Source organism: Ixodes scapularis, unplaced genomic scaffold (genome assembly GCF_016920785.2).
Source record: "Ixodes scapularis isolate PalLabHiFi unplaced genomic scaffold, ASM1692078v2 PGA_scaffold10__122_contigs__length_95168666, whole genome shotgun sequence".
NCBI classification, from domain to species: Eukaryota; Metazoa; Arthropoda; class Arachnida; order Ixodida; family Ixodidae; genus Ixodes; species Ixodes scapularis.
The window spans coordinates 59,202,228-59,221,030 of NW_024609836.1; positions in this window are offsets into that span (position 1 = coordinate 59,202,228).

The following is an 18,803-nucleotide window of genomic DNA, read 5'->3' on the forward strand; positions in this document are numbered from 1 at the left end:
GGTTTCACATGACGTTTGCGTGACACGACGCAAAATTTCTTCGCTAAATCAGCAAAGAATTTTTACATTGCATCACGTCACACTAGGCGTCATGCTCCCTTCCAAAACCTCGTCAATAACAGGGGAAAAAAAGATGGAGGTTGAAACTCTTTAAATCTTTGAGAGTTAGAGGCTAACCCCCTAATCCGTTATGACGACCGCAGCCGTCCTTTTAATGATCCGATCTGGACGAACGCCTTAATCCATAATCCTCGATCCGGCAAACCGCGACAACGTCTCACTCAGGTGCGAGACGGATTAGCGCCTAATCTCCCCCCCCCCCCCCCCCCCCTCTCCAAAAAAAAAAAAAAAGTTTAGCCGCGCAACGGTTGCCAAGTACGCGAACCCCGCGAGGTCGCAAAGCGATCGCTTGCGCCCGCGCCGCTCTCCGAGATTTTAATCCGCGGATTACCGGACGTGCGGCGAAGGATATATGCAGGCCTGGGGCTGACAGCCAGAATCGTAAACCGGCCGAATAAGCGACGCGCCAAGTGTACGGACCGAGTCAACGCGACGCCACTGCGTTGTGTGAACACGTGTATACACACCATGCAACAGTTGCAAAAGGTCTCCCCAAAAGTTCGATACACCATCACCGCGAGTCGGAGCCCTGTTCGTTCTGTCCTGTAAAGAGTAAAAAAAAGGCTTGCAGACATGTATCCCGATCTATCGATTAGGCCAAGCAATATACTAGGAAACAATCTAATGGCCTTGGCGCCGACAGCTTTTGCGTAGTTGACGCGCAGCTGGATGGAAGCGCCGAATGACAGGGACAAAGTGAAGAAGGTATAACGACAACACGGAGCGCGAAGCAACACGAAGCACTTTGACCCATGTCCTTCGACGCTTCTATTCAGTCACGAACCAACTGGTCCAACTGAGCATTTTGTTGACGCGCAGCCTCGGGGTTTTCCTCTTCAAATTGGGGGGTCGTCGTCATGTATTGTCGTGAAAAGCCTTCGAGACAGCGGAGACAGCCGTCTCTGCTCTCTTTACGAATCCGGTATGTCGGTCACATCGGCGGCAGTCCTCTCCTTCGGCGCAGCGCTAAAGTGCGACGGCGTGGACAGCGCGATGAACATTTGCGTTCTCTCGAGCACGGGGTTTTCAAACCGCTCGGGGAAGATAAGGTGCTGTAGGCGTCGTGTTTAATGTTAATGAGTGGACTAAGATGGTGTTCTTATAGTAAACTATTTGACCAAACCATCACATGCGGTACTGTGTTTTACGAGGAAAACGCAGCCCACGCTGACGTCCAGCCTACAGTCACTGTCCAGTCTTGGCGCGCGCCGATGTGTTTTAGCATCGACGGGTCCTTCTTTTGTACCATTTATTTTATAGCCACTCAGTTCGCCCGACAACTGGAACACGACCAGCTGCCTTGGGAAAGAACATCCCGTGATCAGACTCCTTTGTGGCCGACCGTTCAAACATCGGACGTTTCCGACTTTGGCGGCGGCTCCCGAAGTCGGAAGCGTATCCAACTTCACAGACAAACCACAATCTACCATTTTAGAAATAACTGGCACCACCTGGTGGAAAACGGGATTTCCGAGGATCTCCACGATGAAACAAATGCGTGAATTAGAAAGGAGAGGGAACAAGCGTCTCAGAACGAACTTGGGGGCACAAATGTAAGTCACAAAGGGTTTTTGGCAAGTACAAAACTATAGATTACTGTAGCTTCCTTGGTCGAGGGCTCCCTTTAGACGCTTTACACACGCGCCAAATTACAGCCGCCATTGCTGACTTTTTCTTGTATTACCGAGATGCCGAGCAACTGAAACCGTAGTTGACGATCCTCTACAAAGGCCGATGCTTTGGGAAAGGACACAGTTGAATCGTGAATGGCGATAACCTGGCCTGCTATGGTAATAATGAAGTGGAATTAGCGAAATAAGAGGAAACAAAAACTTAAGGTCAGTTATGGCGGCGTCCATGCACAGCTGCTGCAAAGAGTCTATAGCTTCCTTGGTTGAGGGAGTGCCTGCGCTCGCTTGAGCACGTGCTCGCGTATTGTCATACCAGAGCATCCTAAACCGGCGAGTTCCGAAAATGGTTCATCATTGGTCCACATTCCGACTCACCAAAGTCGACCGGTCGATTCAGAATTATGAAGAGGTCATCCCTTCATCTTCCCTACAAGAGAACAGCAAGCGGAAGGACGGGGACAGGTCGTGTGCATCGGTCCGCGGATGTCCCCTTTCTCGAACGAGCCCCGTCCCCACAACAGCGCAGAGGGGGGACCACCCCGAGAGCGTGCACCCGCTGGCCCCGACGTCCCCTGCAAGCGACACCTCCCCCCGGCCCTAATCCCATCAGCAGCACACAAAGGGGTGCTGATCGCCTCTTTTTGGGTGCTCCAGAAGACTCGCGCGGGGCCACCGCCGACGAGAAGCGCACCGAACTCAAATCCGCGTGCGCGCGGTTAGCTTCGACAATCCACGGGGGCCCTTTTCCGCGGCGGATTATGGACTCCAAGGAGGGGGGGCATAGAATTCGTGCGCCCGCGTTTCCACGAGGTTAAGGCTATTAAAGGTAGTCTATAGACTAGACGCCACTCGCGCTGCTCTCCCTCTCTCTCTCTCCAACCAACGGATCCCGCGTGCTGTCAGCGGATAGAGCCGTCTTTGAACGCCGCGTTCGCTGTGAAGGATTCGGGGGTAGCGATTACAACTGCATGGTACTAAGGCCCGGAAGGGAGTCAACGGTGCTTCGTCGCAGGCCGATTGTTTGTCGCCTCCCTATACGCTTTTTTTTTCCTTCTTCTTTTTATTCTCGTATATCGGGTAGAAGGAACATCTCGCCCATCAACGCGAGGAGTAACTCAGGGAGGACGTCAGAATGCCGAGCTCTGACTGGAATCATTAGTGGGTAGCCTTTGTCTCCACTCACTCCTCGAACACCTTGTTGTTGTTGTAATGATTGGACGGGAAAAGGGGAAATGCCTGTGAGTAAATGTTATCCGCCCATCACGGGGGGAAGACTCGCACGGGCAGGAGAGAGGGGAATACAGGAAGTGAAAAGGGAATGGGTAGAAAGTTTTCAACGTGGCGGCAAACCAAGAAGTCGAATAGGTAACTGCAGATGTTGGGGCTGGGGCACCTAAAACCACGTTGAGGGGGGGGGGGGGGGGGGGGGGGGGAGCGAGCTCAAAATGTGCAAGGTGTGGTGAACTGTACGGGGATATAGAACTATTAGGACACAAAGTGTCACATTAGGCGGCCGGGTAGCATATCGTTCCACCCGCGATGTCGAATTGATACAATTGCAGTGTCATAGTTCTGCTCTCGCGGACATCACGGTTCAAGACTAACGAGTCAAATTGAAGCTGTCGGTCGCAAACGGCGCATCAAAGTCGCGATGCGAGGCCATTGAGTTTGGCGTTTACTTGCTTTCGGGAACATCAAACCTCGAGCACGTTCGACTGCCGAACGCTCGTGTCTGGCGTTTGCGTTCGAACACTGAGTTCGAACATAAGTGGGTTTGCGACCCACTTATTTTTGCAGTCAAAGGATCGGCTTTTTGACATCCCCACGCACTCCAGTTTCCTACTCTCCCTCCATTTATCGTCGCATAAATTGAATTGACGTGCAAGTATACTTTTGTTTTAAGGGGGATAACGTGCGTCTATTTTCCTGGCATGATGGCACACTCCTGGCTACCACGCAAACGTCCTTGATGTTGCTGCAGCGGTTGAATGTCTTCAAAGTGCACGAAAGAAAGACAGAGAAACACGAAGAGGTTGTATGGTACAACATCCTACTTATCCACAGGTAGAAAGTGCAAATTAAGTGTGGCGTAATAGTCAGATCTTTACTTTTTTTGGTTCGTGTCAAGGTGGTTTAAAAGAAGGCATCCCAGTGGATGAAATTACGCTCAATAGACCTTTCCGGAAATATTTGGTGCATGCCCCAGCGTCTGCTTTACGCATTGTGACGTTGAGATGTACGGCGCGTGAAATTATCCAAGAAGCGAAGACGAAGTTGACGTTGCTTTAACAGTTCGTGATTTCAGAGCGAAGAGAAGGCGAAAGGAAAGGAAAGCAGAGTATATATGTGATAACCTTTTTTTTTTTTTTCCGTTCGCTTAACTTTTGCGTGTGTTAAAGATAAGAAAGTATGAATCGTGCCACTACCAGGATATATGAAACGCTGAAGCCGGCACCATCCCAACAACAACACAAGCCCCTCGTTGCAAGGTCTCCTGGGATTTTCCGGAAATGTCTATTGTCCCTTGTTATTTACAAACCAAATAGTAGCACAATCCACGGAACGAAATCTCCTTTTTTATATCTTGAAGCCATACTTTAACGGCAGGCGGAACATGTAGTTTGTATGTAGATACTTTATACTATACATACGTACTACATACTACATATGCACATGTAATATGCATGCTATGCAGTATGTACTACATGTTCTATGTAGAGTGCAGTAAGTAGAGAACATGGCCATCATGATTTGCGTCTTTGATGAGGTGAACAAAAAATGTTTTAATTTCTTGCCCTGCATGTCACAATACGCTCCGGAAAGCAAAAGAAAAAAAAAACATGTTCCCGTCTTTAAGATTTTGTACCAACTTTTTGTACTAACATAATATTAAAAGGTTGAAACAGAGTTAGCCACTGGCATTTCGGCTCATTCCAGAAGTTCTCTGCGGCATTGCCAACGACATGATCGCCAAGCTCAACCAAGTGCTGTCCATGGATGGGGTGTTGCCTTATGGACTCGGAAGTGTCTGTTCAACGGATTCCATGCCATGAGGAAATGTCGCACATTGACTCAATTTTCACGAACCGAAGGACCAACGAAGTCAAAAACTACAAGTCATAGTTTTTCACTTCCGGCGTTTGTGGAACCGTGCACCACAAACGCCGGAAGTCAAAAACTATGACTTATCTAACTTATAGACTAGTTTAGTGGTTCTCAACCACTGATGTTTCGCGGACCCTTTGTGGTTTGGCGGAGAGGATGGAGGACCCCGTATTGATGAGGGGAAGGGAAAGGTATGGGTTAATCATGATACTGATTTAATAAATGAATATATCAAAGGGATTTATGAAGTAGACTTCTGTCATTGACTTACACACGAGAGAACACGCCTGGAAATTGTATCGTTTCTTCTCAATCTCAAAAAAGACAACGTTTACTGCCGGGCTTGACTGATGAGGCAGGGCTTCGCGGACCCCTAGAATGCCTTCGCGGACCCCCATTTGAGAAGCACTGGTGCCACTAATGGATGGCAGACTAAAAACCCTGCGGCAAATCCGCCAGCCAATCGTTTCCACTCGTCTCCTTGACGTCACAGACGTCACGGCTTCACGGACGAACTTGCTTTCCATATGGCGCGCCGCTGGCAACGCCGTGCCACGCCGGCTTCTTGCAGTGACCTCGTGCAGGTATCCGCTTTTGTCTGGGTAGTTTTTGGTGTAACGAGGTAAGAATGTGACGGCGACGCCGTCGAAGTGTCCAAATGTGCCCACCCGGTTGAGAGGAAGCGGATGGGCCCAGCAACCGTCGAGGTACCGGGTCTCGATATATGCTTCGTCTGCGCCGATGGCTTCTCTCGTATAGGTGCTCTGTTCGCCCCTGACTCAAGTTAGGTCGCGAAGTCGTAGCGGTATATGACCGTTTCTTTGCGGTGGTTTTTGTGGTAAGACGTGAAAGTTGTTCGCTCGCCGCGCGAGATGATCAAGTGATACCACCGCCGTATTCCTCCCCTGCTTCTTGTCTGCCGGCTTTATAAATAAAGGGTACTTTGTAACGTCTTCAAATACGCATTTATTCGTCCGTAAAATCTGGCGCCCTTCCCTCGCAGCAATGTTCACTGTTCACCCGAGATTTTTAACGTCCGCGAGTGACCTCTCCTGCTCAGTTTGTTCCACTGAGTTCCATATACGTCATGTACAGTTTTCCGGTTATACCACCAGGGATCTATAGCTGTTCCGACGAGAAGTGACAGCTTTTATGTTTTGTATAAGCTCGGTGAGCACTACGCATGGGCTGACGTTGCAAATTATTGAATCACTATTGGTTGTTCTAATTATATATAGTAATCCGCTAACTTACGAACTAAATTTTATGCGGCGCTCTGCGAATACGAGAAAGGACAGAAACGAACCACTCCGACCGCGTACCACGGGAAACCGCACCTCTGGGTCCACTCGCAAAGACCCCCCCTCTCCCATGCGTGACCCTTTGCGGCACGATACCCGCTCCCAGCGTTGCCACCCACGAACCCAAAAGGGACCGCTTGACCAAGCAGAAAATTAACCGGAGGGGTACCTGGCATACAAGGCGTCGCACAAAAGGCGGCGGATGTCCATCCACGGTTTCAATGGCAACTCAACAGGAGCCACCCCCTTTGGAAAAAAAGGGCTGCGCCACGGTGTGGACACCGGATCCCCCTGGCGGACACTGAGCGAACCCACGAAAGGGTGACCGATCCCGGCGGTCTTTGTGAGGGGGGGTAGGCACCTCGCTAAGCCGGACGGAAGCACAAACGCGCCGCCAGAAGGCGTTGCCCACCCGCGATGCTTCTGCGATGCCACGTCCAGCCGTTGGGGAGGTAGCTGCAATGCGGAGAAGCGGGCTTCCGGGGTTCAGAGGAGGAAACCGGCGGTGTTGGCACTGAGCGTTTGGTTTTTACATAACGGGCTTCGATTGCTGGATCGGCTAAATGACGAATCGTAGCGTCCACTGTGGTGTACTGCATGTTGGAGCGGAGTACAGTGGGCGGTCATTGCGTCGTTTAGGGTAAAGAACAGATGGTGGGCATCATGGGTGAACGCGGCTAGCTCTCAAAGGCTTCACAGAATCCGTGTGTATGGGGACTTCATTGCTCGAGGGAATCGAACCGTTTTATTAAAAGAGACAAGACCGTTCACGTGTCATGCACGTGCGGATTTGTTGCTTGTTCCTCTCCCACCATATATCCTCCGGGAGGCTGGCACTATAGGAGAAATAGACGAGCATTTTGTAAAATGCCCGTACACGGCGTTCTTTTCAAACGCCCATCAACGTTCTGCACCGTTTTGTAACGTCGTGGTGAAAAGCTGCGCGATGTCTGAGAGCACACGAACACTAAATGTTATATACTCATTTCTAAAAAAATAAAAATAATAATAAAAAAACGCACTTTATGACAGCTTGTTTCAGAGCATCTGTTGTATTTCGTTCTAGCTGCAAGATGGCATCACAAACAGTAATTATGTGATGTCTGTTATAGAACTTTACGCTTGGTTGGGCCCGCGCACAGTGTTGACAAGCTTAGCGCAGTCAGGATGGTTCAAGAGATTTCGCGTTTGGGACAACTGGCGCCTTGCCGCTTTCTCGCAGCACACAAGCGCACGTAGGAGAAGCGCACCTCCTGGTCACTTGGCAAGCACTCGGCCCTGCCGGAGTTTTTCGAAGTAACTCGCCGTTGTCTAATTTAAGTTATAGGCGGCTTTTGGAAACTTTCAATGGCCAATGAAACCCGCATATTCACAAGGATGAATGTTGTCTGTATAAACTATGAACTAAAAAAAATATCTGCGACTTTTGCGCAAGTATGTGTACAGGTTACATGGTGACGCCCGCTATGGCCTATTCTCACTCAAGAAACAACCAAGAGACACCGGTAGCCAACATAAATAAAAAAAAAATTTCTGTCTAAAAGAAAATTGGGGTGTGTGTATGTTTATACAGCCTAGAACTTGGTCTGCCTTAACGGGCGACGAGTCTCCCAGCTGTAGATGAGCAATTTAGCCAGTGTAGTACAACCGCTACCTTGTGGTTTTTAACGTGCACCACGCATTAGTGATATACGACCGCACGCCGGTACGATGCTCATCCAGATCGAAACGGGCAGAGGTGGGGTTGAACACCTTTTCTGGCAGCAACCCCAGCGATCCCCACCAAAGTACCAAGTTCACAGACCTGTTCGTTTGTTGCCAGTTTATGACGTTCAGGAAAGGTTGCCAGCATGTCCGCTTGTAGTATTTGTTGAAAGCTCATCTGGTGAGAGTACCGTAACATCTCAAATGAACGCCAACCTAAAATAAAAAAAACAAAATGAAGTTGGTGGTTTTTGGGGATTGGCGATCGTGTGGGATTTTACATTAGGTCATTATACGTTTCGGAGTCTGATGCAGTTTACACGGCTCCAGAAAAACTGAAACTTAGGAAAGATGAGACGGAGATAGACCCAAAAATTAGAACCCAGTAGCACGATGTTTAATTTTGTCGTGCGTGTCTGTTTATCCGTGTAAAATAAATTAATTCCCTCGGCGTGTCGAAACATGCATACGGTAATCGTCGATCTGGTACGAATTCACGCGTGGGTATGCAATAACTAAGGTTCCATCTGTTCGGACAAAAAAAAAAAAAAAAGAACTCCGGGAAATATTTGCCGGTAAAATTTTGATCAAGTCATATTTATCTGATAAACTCCTAAGTTTGAGGCGGTCACTCACAGCAGCGAAGTAGTCGTATAGATATAAAAGCGATGTTTCACCCGTTCCTCCCAAACCGGAACGAAAGGATCGTTTCTCGTTCCTTCTCAATTATGGAACAAGTTCCCGTTACGTTTTCAAGATCTAAAGGCGTCGTTACTTTAACGTTGCTCTTCGCATTTTCGTGAAATGTTGCCCTCGATAAATACCTAGAGTAAATAAAGAGCGAACAAGCGAAAACATCCACATCGTGCGCGTTCCAGGAACGCCGTTCCGTACAATAGCGGTGGTAAAATGCGAGTGCGCTGCTAGGAAAATATCGCAATATTTCATAATAGCAACAAAACCTATTGATTTTAGTTTCAAACACGAACCCGCAACTGTGTGCTTCCAACCATATACTTAGCAACAGCTTGCCATTTGTCAAGAAAAAAAAAAATAAATAACTTGCACACTCGAACGTTTGACTTGTCGAGGTCGCTGTGCAGAAACAGAATATCGTGAACGATGGACGGATTCAGACTGGTTCGTCTCTCTTGAATTAGAAGGCCCGCTAATGAGACGTCCCTCTCTGCTGGTGCACTTGATGCTGGGCTAGCATGCACGAACTGCACTACAGGAGTCAGGTGCGGAAACTAGCACCTCCCTTTCGTGGCTTTTCCTACGTTTTCTTGTGGCTTGCATGTTTTGTGTTTTCTTCGTTCGAAGAACGTTTTCCGCTCTTTTTCTGTTAAATAGGAACACGCTTATGCACCTGCATCCATTTTTTTTTTTTTTGGGGGGGGGGGGGGGGGGCATTATTTTTGCCGGGATAGAGCGTTTTCGAATCAGGTTCCTTTTTGGCGTAAAAAAAAAAAAAAAAAATTTCTCCTCGATTGGCACCATTTTTCTAAGAGAGTACTCTTTACTCTCGCAAAACCCCGATTCGATGATGCACTTTCACTCACGTATTCACTCTACACTCTGCGGTAGGTCGCACACGTTTATGGCCCGCCTCGGCAAAATCGTAGATCCGGATCCGCGGATATCCGCTTCTTTATTTTTCGTTATTCCCCATTCACCACCACCACACAATTTTGCTGGGCAAGGCATTTCACTTCTTGTTTTAATAAAAAGTTTTTGCCCGATTCAGTCCTAGTGCGGTGTTCCCTTATCTTATGATTGTGGTATTTTCTTCTGGAGGTAATAAGATGAGCTATTAATGCCAGTTTTATTGAGATATATATATATATTGTATAAAAACTAAGAGCGAAAATTTCTTCGTCTTAATGCCAATGGAGACTATCCCAATTCTTTAATCATGTCGGTTACACTTACAACGGTCATACCGCACCGGGACCGAACGAGCAACACGACCAGGGCCGTATTAAAGTACGGGCTGAGGGGGCAGCAGCCCAGGGCCCCAGGCTGCCAGGAAGCCTCGTGTTCGCCCCCGTAAATTAAAAAAAAAAAAAAAAAAAATGCTAGTCGGTTTCAGTTTAAAACAGCTTGAAACTAAAGGAGGAACAAAACCCAGAGGAACTTCTGTGCCCTGGCTTTCAGGCGTTGTCTACCCCCCCCCCCCCCCCTCCTTTTTTCCCCTTTTTTTAAAGTGGGGAATTTTTTTTTTTTTTTTAGGCGAGCTGGTGTTTGTGAGTTTGTTGTAAGAGACAGTGGGAGATCAACAAAATGTAAGCGTTGCCTCGCCGTCAGCCGCGAGGCGAACAGTCTCTTGTGTCGATCGCTCGCCACGACCTTCGACTAATCCCTTGAAAGTCGAAAATCACGGAGAAAACGGCTGGAGTCTCTGAAGGAGAAACCACGTGATCCCCCAGAGTACGTCACTCGAAAGGCGATGTGCAGTTGTGAGACGCACACTGATCTGGGTCATTCCATGTCAAACGTCCCAGACGTTGCTCTCGGCCACCTTCAATTAAAAACAAAACAAATCAAGGTATTTTGTTTCAATGTCTGTAGCCATGCCCCGAAATATTTTTGAAGAACAAAATGTTTTGATGACGTGAGCGCGGTTTTAACTTTTAGAAACAGCGTGAAACTAGGCATCACTCAATAATTGATGAAAAATCAGCTTTTTTTATGAAACACACAATATCGTTTTCTTAAATTTGCTCGACTTTCGGCTTACAATGTGGTTGGGCTTGTGCAGTTTAAATTAATTTAAATATTAAAAAAAAAGCGCATTTCTAAAATGTTTTAGCATTTTTATTAAAAAATATATCTAATTGCTCCTGGGACCTAATAGAACTTTTTACCAGCTTCCCCTGCAGGTACATAATCTATAAAAATGTTTAAAACCGCTCAAATAAATATCTCGCAGTAAAAAGAATCCTGAAGTTGTAAAAAATTGCGTTTAGATGCATAAACAGCCGTTTATTTCACCCTAAGGTGGTCCAAGTTGAAATGCAAAATATGCAGGGTTTGGAAGAACGATCGATTCTTTTTTGATTCTGAAAGTTTAATCAAACCAATTTTTGTTTAAAGCGAGAAAACAATTTTTGAAGTTGAACTCCCGCAAAATACACGAGTACAGCTTTGCCGCAGTATGACCATGCTAGAGGGGAAGCGCACTTAACGGAACTCAAAGCTTTCCATGAACGTAAAACGAGTAGGAAAAATCGGAACTAGCACGTGGCCAGCTAACGTTTTCATCAAAGATGTATTCCAAAGGCCCGGTGCGTACGAAAATGACGTTTTGAAATTGTCTGACTTATTCAAGTTTTCCCCGACTATTTTATCGATATTTCCTGACCGAAAAAACAAAAAACGTGTCTTAAAAAGCTCTTCGCGGAGTTTTACTAATTCCCCCGTGTATGTAGATAATTAAGATATATGTAGGTGCATTTAAGATATATGCTACCTTATCAAGACATACACGTTTCAAACGCCAAAGGCATGGATTCGTCCTCCGACAACCAGATATAAGAAGTACTTCGCGCGATATACGAACAATGCGCAATTTGTTTTCTTTGGCTGACGAGTACAGTATATCTGACGACCGAGAGGGCGGTAGCCGAGCATCATTCCAATAACTTGTAAATCTGTTTTTGACCAATCAGTGCGGGCACAGGGAGAGAAGTTCGTCTTGGTGCGCGCGTTATGAGAGGCTAGTTTCTGGGCGGAGATTTCCGTCGGCACGCTGACTGAGTCGCACGCAGTCTGTGTCACAACACACAAGCGTCGTTTGCAGTCGCTCGAAGAAAGGAAAGCTCAATTTCCCTGACCGGTGCTGATGTGATTGGGGATTGGTAATCCTCCGACTTTTTCCCGATTTCGCCAGACTCACCAGATTCCCCGACAGTCCCCGGTTCTACAGGTCGGTAGACACCCCGAGAGGTCGACATCACCTCGTACATTTTCAAGACGTAGCTTCGTTTCTGCGTAGTGCCGCCTGCTAACGGTGGTACCCCACGACATCGAAAGCAGCGTGAAAACTGCGCAAGTAGACAAAAGTTAGACGTGTGCGAATTTCATTTGGGATGAACGCCACCGCGATGGCATTTTGCGGTACCTTCTCGCAGAGAAACAATATTGTAGAGAGGAATGGCGACCCAAACCCGCGCTTACATTGAATGGCGGACACCTTCTCCGTCAACTTCCGTCCTGTTCAGATTGGTTTCAGAGTGTTGAGGAGAGCGGGCGGAGCGAAGCTTGGAAACGCTCGATGCTTTCGCACTGCGTGAAACTCGAATGGCCCTGCGTAGTTCGAACGGCTGGACGCGCAGAAAGCTCCCTTTAAATTGACGAAGGGTTCGGGCTTCCCCAGGGCCAGTCCAGACAGCTGTCTCGCTGCGCCGGCGGTAACCCTTTCCCTCGGTGCCACGCGACTGTGGAAACAGCGTGAGGCGCGTGCGTTCTCGGGCGCGGGACGACCCCACCGCTAGGGGAGGATTTGGCGCCGTCTACAGAGCCGTAGATGGCTGTCTGGTGCAAACAAGCGGAGTGGAATGTACTCTCCCTAGTAAAGCACGTGCTTTCGCAATCTCTTGGCACCAAAACCACCTAGGACATTTGCGATTTAATGGCAGACGCAGTCTCCGGTGTAGATTGACTAAATGTGAGCCTGCGTACCAATTGTTCAGAGGCGAGGACAGCGGGCGGAGAGGTTGAGTCGAGTTTGAAGACACTTCCACAACCCCGTTAATTGCAAATGTCGTCCATAAACCACGTGATGCCGATCGAGCAGTTGTTGATACTTTCAAAGCTAGGTAACTATTTTCCCGTCGCGACACGTGGCTTCAACCTATCGGTAGGAACGCCCAACCTGACTGTCCGCCATATTCGGCCTTATATGCTCCAGCATCGGACGTGTTTCGTTGCCGTTTTTCGCTGCAACAAAGATAAGCCACGATGTGGCAAAACGGCACGCTGCTTCCAGCACACTGCGCGCTGGCTCCGATATCTCCGATTCATTTTTTAGAGCCTCCAATTGCTCGCGCCAGCCTTAAGCAATTGGACGTCTTCAAAATGACTAGAAAACACTAAATATACGTGTATATATAATATACGCTCGAGTCAACACCAAATGCAGTGCTTACACCAATATTCGACTCTGAATTCCAAAAGTTTCAAGCACTCACACGTGCCCAAAAATACCATTTTAAACTAAAAAAAGAAAAATCGAAGAAAAAAGTGTTAAAAATTAAGTTAGTAAATCCGGTACTAATAATTGTTTCCAACTCACGTGAATACATCTTACTATGGATTCCGTGTGTTCCGAGTTTATTTCTCATGAAATTCCGAGGGTTTTTTTCCGAGCTTATTTTTCACTGAAAATTCTTTGTTTATTAGAGGTTGTTCTCGTTAGATTCCAAATCCTCGAAAATTCTGACTTTATTTTACTGTATTCCCGTTAAAAAAAAAAAAAAAAAAGTTTGGGAAGCGACCAGTAGGGACATTTGCAGGCTAAAAGGCCAACACCTTCTGTCAGTGGTTCGAGATTTCAAGTGTAACTAGTGGCACCTCCTCAGGACCAGTGTCCCTGTGCTCTTAGAGAGTTTATTCGTAAAACATTGTCTTTTTTGCTTTTTATGTTGTCGTTGTGACCTCGAAATTCGGAGTTTTTCAGATAAATGTGCACTGACGTACCGGCGAGTGTTTTTCGGATTTATCTGGAAACAGAAAACCACAGGCATTCCCATATTAAAAAAAAAAAAAAAAAAAAAAGAAATCCACAAGGGATTTCTTGTGGATTTTCACACTTCACCAGAACTTCTTTTAAAATATATATATATATAAAAAGATTAGGAAAAATGCAGTATTGTAACATAGCGCACACCGTAACAGTAATTAAATTCATTAACACAGTCAGGCAGAATGCTTGGACATAATGCAACAGAGATTGGACCTGAACTCGCAATGTCAGAGACTGCAGGTCAAGCTGAGCTTGCGCTGTAAACAGGAATGCGAGTGAGCGAATTTCATCAAACTTGAGCACCTAGCTCTTCTGATATCGTAGATACAGAAACAACTTCCTAGACTCGTTTTAACTGCTCCCGCCGTGCCAACCGCAAAATTAGTTTGTGCAGAGAAATTGTCATTTTGTCAGCTGACACTTGTCAGGATTGTTCTTCGCAGACTACGTAAGATGGTCATATGAGTGGTGACACTATGGGTCATGTGATGTGGTGTCACGCAACTTTGCAATGTCATGTCACGGTGCCACGTGGCATCCCGTCACAAGATGCACCGTCAAGTGACATCACGGTATGTAATGTGGGCCGTGCTCCAAAATTGACTCGACCTAACTCCAGGGTTCTGTACCTTGGTGTTCGAAAACTTACCTGCGTCCAGCATTGCTCTATCTGTCTTGTCACGCGACATGATCCGCCAGAGTAACTCGGATCCATTCGTGTAAGATATGGAGAACAGCCGTGATGTCACTTCACGATACTGGCACGTAACATCACAGTGTCATATTGCCGCGAGCCAAGTAGGCAGCGCGGCCGTAGCCTAACGGTTATCGCGCTTACCTCCCACGCGAAGGGCCAGGGTTCGATTCCTGGCCGCGGCTATGCATTTTTGTTAACACTGTAATGTGATGTTCTGGTGAAATCGAGAACCGTCTAGCTGATTCGAGGTTAGAATGTTCTACGCGTCGAACCTTCTACGTCGAATGCTCCAGAAGCCAACGTGTGTACAAAAGCGGCTCCGCGGGCAAGCCGGAGCCAGTTTCGCCCCAGCGTTCGACTGTGCTGCTCCGCCGACTTCGACGCCCACGACGCTCTGTTATTATCGTTGTACCCCTTTTATTTTTTTAGCACAAGTTCGCTACATTAAACGTTTATTCCTTCCTGTTTATTTCCCATTTTGTTGGTCACCACCCGTGACATTTTGGTGGAGGTGCTGGGTAGCGCATGCCCGTGCAGCGTTCCCCTCCCAGGGCCCGCAGTGCAAGCCCGATTCCGAGCCCGGACCAAGCAGCCAACAAAGCCGACGATGGACGGCCAGCAGTCACAGACCTCGGCCGCTCCTGCCTTCATCTACCTGCCAGTCGCACCCCGGACTCCGACGCCATTCTACGGGGACGCCCACGAAGACGTCGAGGACTGGCTTCAACAGTACGAGCGGGTGGCCCAGCACAACCGATGGACGGAGGACCAGCACCTGCAGAACCTTTACTTCGCGCTCGAAGGAACGGCCAGGCACTGGTTCGAGAATCGGGAGACATCATTGATCTCGTGGACCGCCTGCAAGAATGAGTTGAGGCGAACTTTCACTAACCAGTATCGACGGGAGAGGGCCGAGGACCTTCTTCGAATGAGAACCCAGGGCGCAAACGAGACCATCACCAGTTTCGTCGAGGATGTCCTGCGCCTGGTCACTCGCGCCGACCCTGAAGCCACCGACGAAAAGAAGTTGCGGATCCTGATGCGAGGCGTACGAGATGACATCTTCGCAGGCCTCGTCCGCAACCCGCCGACCACCGTCGAGACGTTTGTAACAGAGGCGACCAACATTGAACGGGCCCTGCAAGCACGAGCCGCTCACTTCCATCGAGCTCCTGCCGTCGCTGCACCCACGCCGTCAAGCTGCGCCCTCAGCCCCAATATTCCGGGGATCCGAGAAATAGTCCGGGACATCGTCCGTGAAGAACTGAAGAAGCTGATACCTGCCGCCGAACGTCCAGCTTCACTCTCGATCGCCGAGATTGTTCGAGAAGAGGTCCAGCAGGCGCTCCAGCCAGACGTTCTCGCCGACGCCGCACCGGAACCACCAGCTGTGACCTATGCTGCCGTTGTTCATCGTCCGCAGCTTCCTATTGCTCGGCAGTACCCATCTGCACCCCAACGAGAAGTCTTCGCCGCAGTACGCGCCGCGCAAAAGAGCAGCGTGGACTTCGAAAGACCGACGTGTGGCGCACGGATGACGGACGCCCGGTGTGCTTCCACTGCGGGGAGGCTGACCACGTTTACCGGAGGTGCCCCTACCGCCAGCTCGGCCTGCGAGGATTCGCTCCAAACGACCGTCGACCTCGTTTTGGAGAACGACCAAGGGACATCGAGGAATACCTCCGTCGCCCTCCGTCACCAGCGCCCACCGCACCAGGAGGTTCCCGTTCTCCATTCCCCCGACGTTCCGCGTCGCCTTTCCGTCGGTCGCGCCGTGACAGCCTGTCCCCCCTATCTCGTCGGAAAAACTAAGTGCGGCAACGCCTGGAGGTGCCGTTGCCGAAGACGACCCGAGTAAAGAGCCTCCAAGAACGCCGGAGCGCTCCCACTCTCCCGACGCCACGCATCGCTACGACGCCCCTGCAACGGTGTCCAACAACCTAAACGTCGTCATCGACGGCCACGACGCATCGGCACTCGTGGTCACCGGAGCAGACTACTCAGTCTTGAGTGGGAGGCTCTCCCGCCGCCTTCGAAAAGTCATGACGCCGTGGGAAGGACCCCAAATACGAACCGCCGGAGGACATCTCATCACACCAGTCGGGAGATGCACTGCTCGCGTCGAGATCCACGGTGAAACGTGCCCTGTCAAGTTCGTCGTTCTGCAAGACTGTTCGAGGGATGTTATCCTCGGAATGGACTTCCTCTGCGAGTATGGCGCCGTCATCGACCTCGGAACAAACCGGCTGACGCTACGAAAACCTGCACCACCAGCGGAGGAACCCCAAGCGACGTCACCCACGGTCCGAGTCCTCGCAAATCACGTAAACCTACCACCGCGGTCGAGTGTTTTCGTACTTGTCGGGATCGATGAAGCTTCCTGTGGCGAAGTTCTTCTCGAGGGAAGCCTCCAATTGCTCCTGGGAAGAGGCATAGGCGTCGCAAGGGGAGTAGCTGAACTTCAGGATGGGCGGACTGTGGCCCTCGTGACGAACTTCAGAAACGAAACGCAACACCTCACGAAAGGTGCAGCCGTGGGCCACGTCGAGAAACTCCGAAACCCCGCTGAAATCACCGCGATTACTGACGAATCCTCGCCGCCCCAGCAAGACAGTACGTCGCCAGCGCAGCTCGACATCGACCCTAAGCTTCCGGACCCGAAACGACGGCAGCTGGTTAACCTCCTCGCCGAATACCGCGACTGCTTTGCGACGTCGTCGAAGGTGCGCCAGACCGCAGTTGCCAAGCACCGTATCGTTACCGAGGACGACGCGCGCCCTGTGCATCGATCGCCGCACAGAGTCTCCGCTAAGGAAAGGGAGGTGATCCATCAGCAAGTTCAAGAGATGCTGAATGACGACATAATTCAACCTTCAAGCAGTCCATGGGCCTCTCCAGTCGTGCTGGTTAAGAAAAAGGACGGAACTCTTCGGTTATGCGTGGACTACCGGCAGCTCAACGCGGTTACGAAGAAATACGTCTACCCACTCCCCCGCATCGACGACACTCTAGACCGGCTGCGCCACTCTCGATACTTTTCATCGATGGACCTGAAGAGCGGCTACTGGCAAATTGAGGTCGACGAACGGGACCGAGAGAAGACAGCCTTCGTCACGCCGGATGGACTGTACGAGTTCAAGGTGATGCCCTTCGGACTATGCACGGCGTCAACAACTTTCCAGCGTGTCATGGACACCGTACTGGCAGGGCTGAAGTGGCAGAGTTGTCTCGTCTACCTTGACGACGTCGTAGTATTTTCAGCTGACTTCGACGAGCACTTGAAACGACTCCGAGCTGTTCTTCAAGCCATTCAGACCGCCGGACTCACACTCAAGCCGTCAAAGTGCCGGTTCGCCTATGACGAACCGAAGTTCCTTGGCCACGTGGTTAGTAACGAAGGCGTCCGCCCAGACCCCGAGAAGACTCGCGCCGTCGCGGCATTTCCAGCGCCGACAGATAAGAAGGCCGTGCGAAGATTCCTTGGACTTTGTGCCTATTATCGACGCTTCGTTCGGGATTTCGCAAGGATTTCCGCACCACTTACGAATCTCACGAAGGACGCCGAGAAGTTCGAATGGGCCGAGGAGCAACAGCAGGCATTCGACGAACTGAAACGACGACTCCAGACTCCTCCTGTGCTTGGACATTTCGACCAGGAAGCGGAAACAGAAATTCACACGGACGCAAGTAACGCGGGACTGGGCGCAGTACTAGTCCAAGTGCAAGAAGGCATCGAGCGAGTCATCGCCTACGCAAGTCGGACATTGTCCAAGGCGGAGAAAAATTACTCCACGACTGAGAAAGAATGCCTTGCGGTCGTCTGGGCAATAACGAAGTTTCGTCCGTACTTGTACGGGAGCCCGTTCCGTGTAGTCACGGACCACCACTCGCTCTGCTGGCTTGCGAACCTGAAGGACCCGTCAGGACGCCTCGCTCGATGGAGTCTTCGACTACAAGAATTCAACATGACAGTGGTCTATAAGTCAGGCTGCAAGCACAGCGACGCCGACTGCCTGTCCAGAGCCCCCGTCGAAACCCCTTCCGGCTGCAGCGACGACAATGACGACGAGTGCTTCCTAGGAGCAGTGAACACCGACGATATGGCACGACGTCAACGGGACGATCCTGAGCTGCGCGCATTAATCGAGCACCTGGAAGGGGGTAGGAGTACCATGCCACGTGTCTTCTCACGAGTGCTGCCGACCTTCGCCATCCGACAAGGTGTACTCTACAAAGAGAACTTCGGCGACAACAACACACCGTGGTTGCTGGTAATCCCGAGTTGCCTTCGAGAGGAGATCTTCCAAGCCTGCCACGACGACCCGACATCCGGACACCTTGGTTACAGCCGGACACTGGCCCGTATTCGTGAAAAGTATTACTGGCCGAGGCTCCCCAAGACCGTCCACCTATACACACGATCATGCCACGAGTGCCAGCGACGCAAAAAACCGCCGACGAGGCCGGCCGGACTTCTGCAGCCCATTTCTCCTCCAACT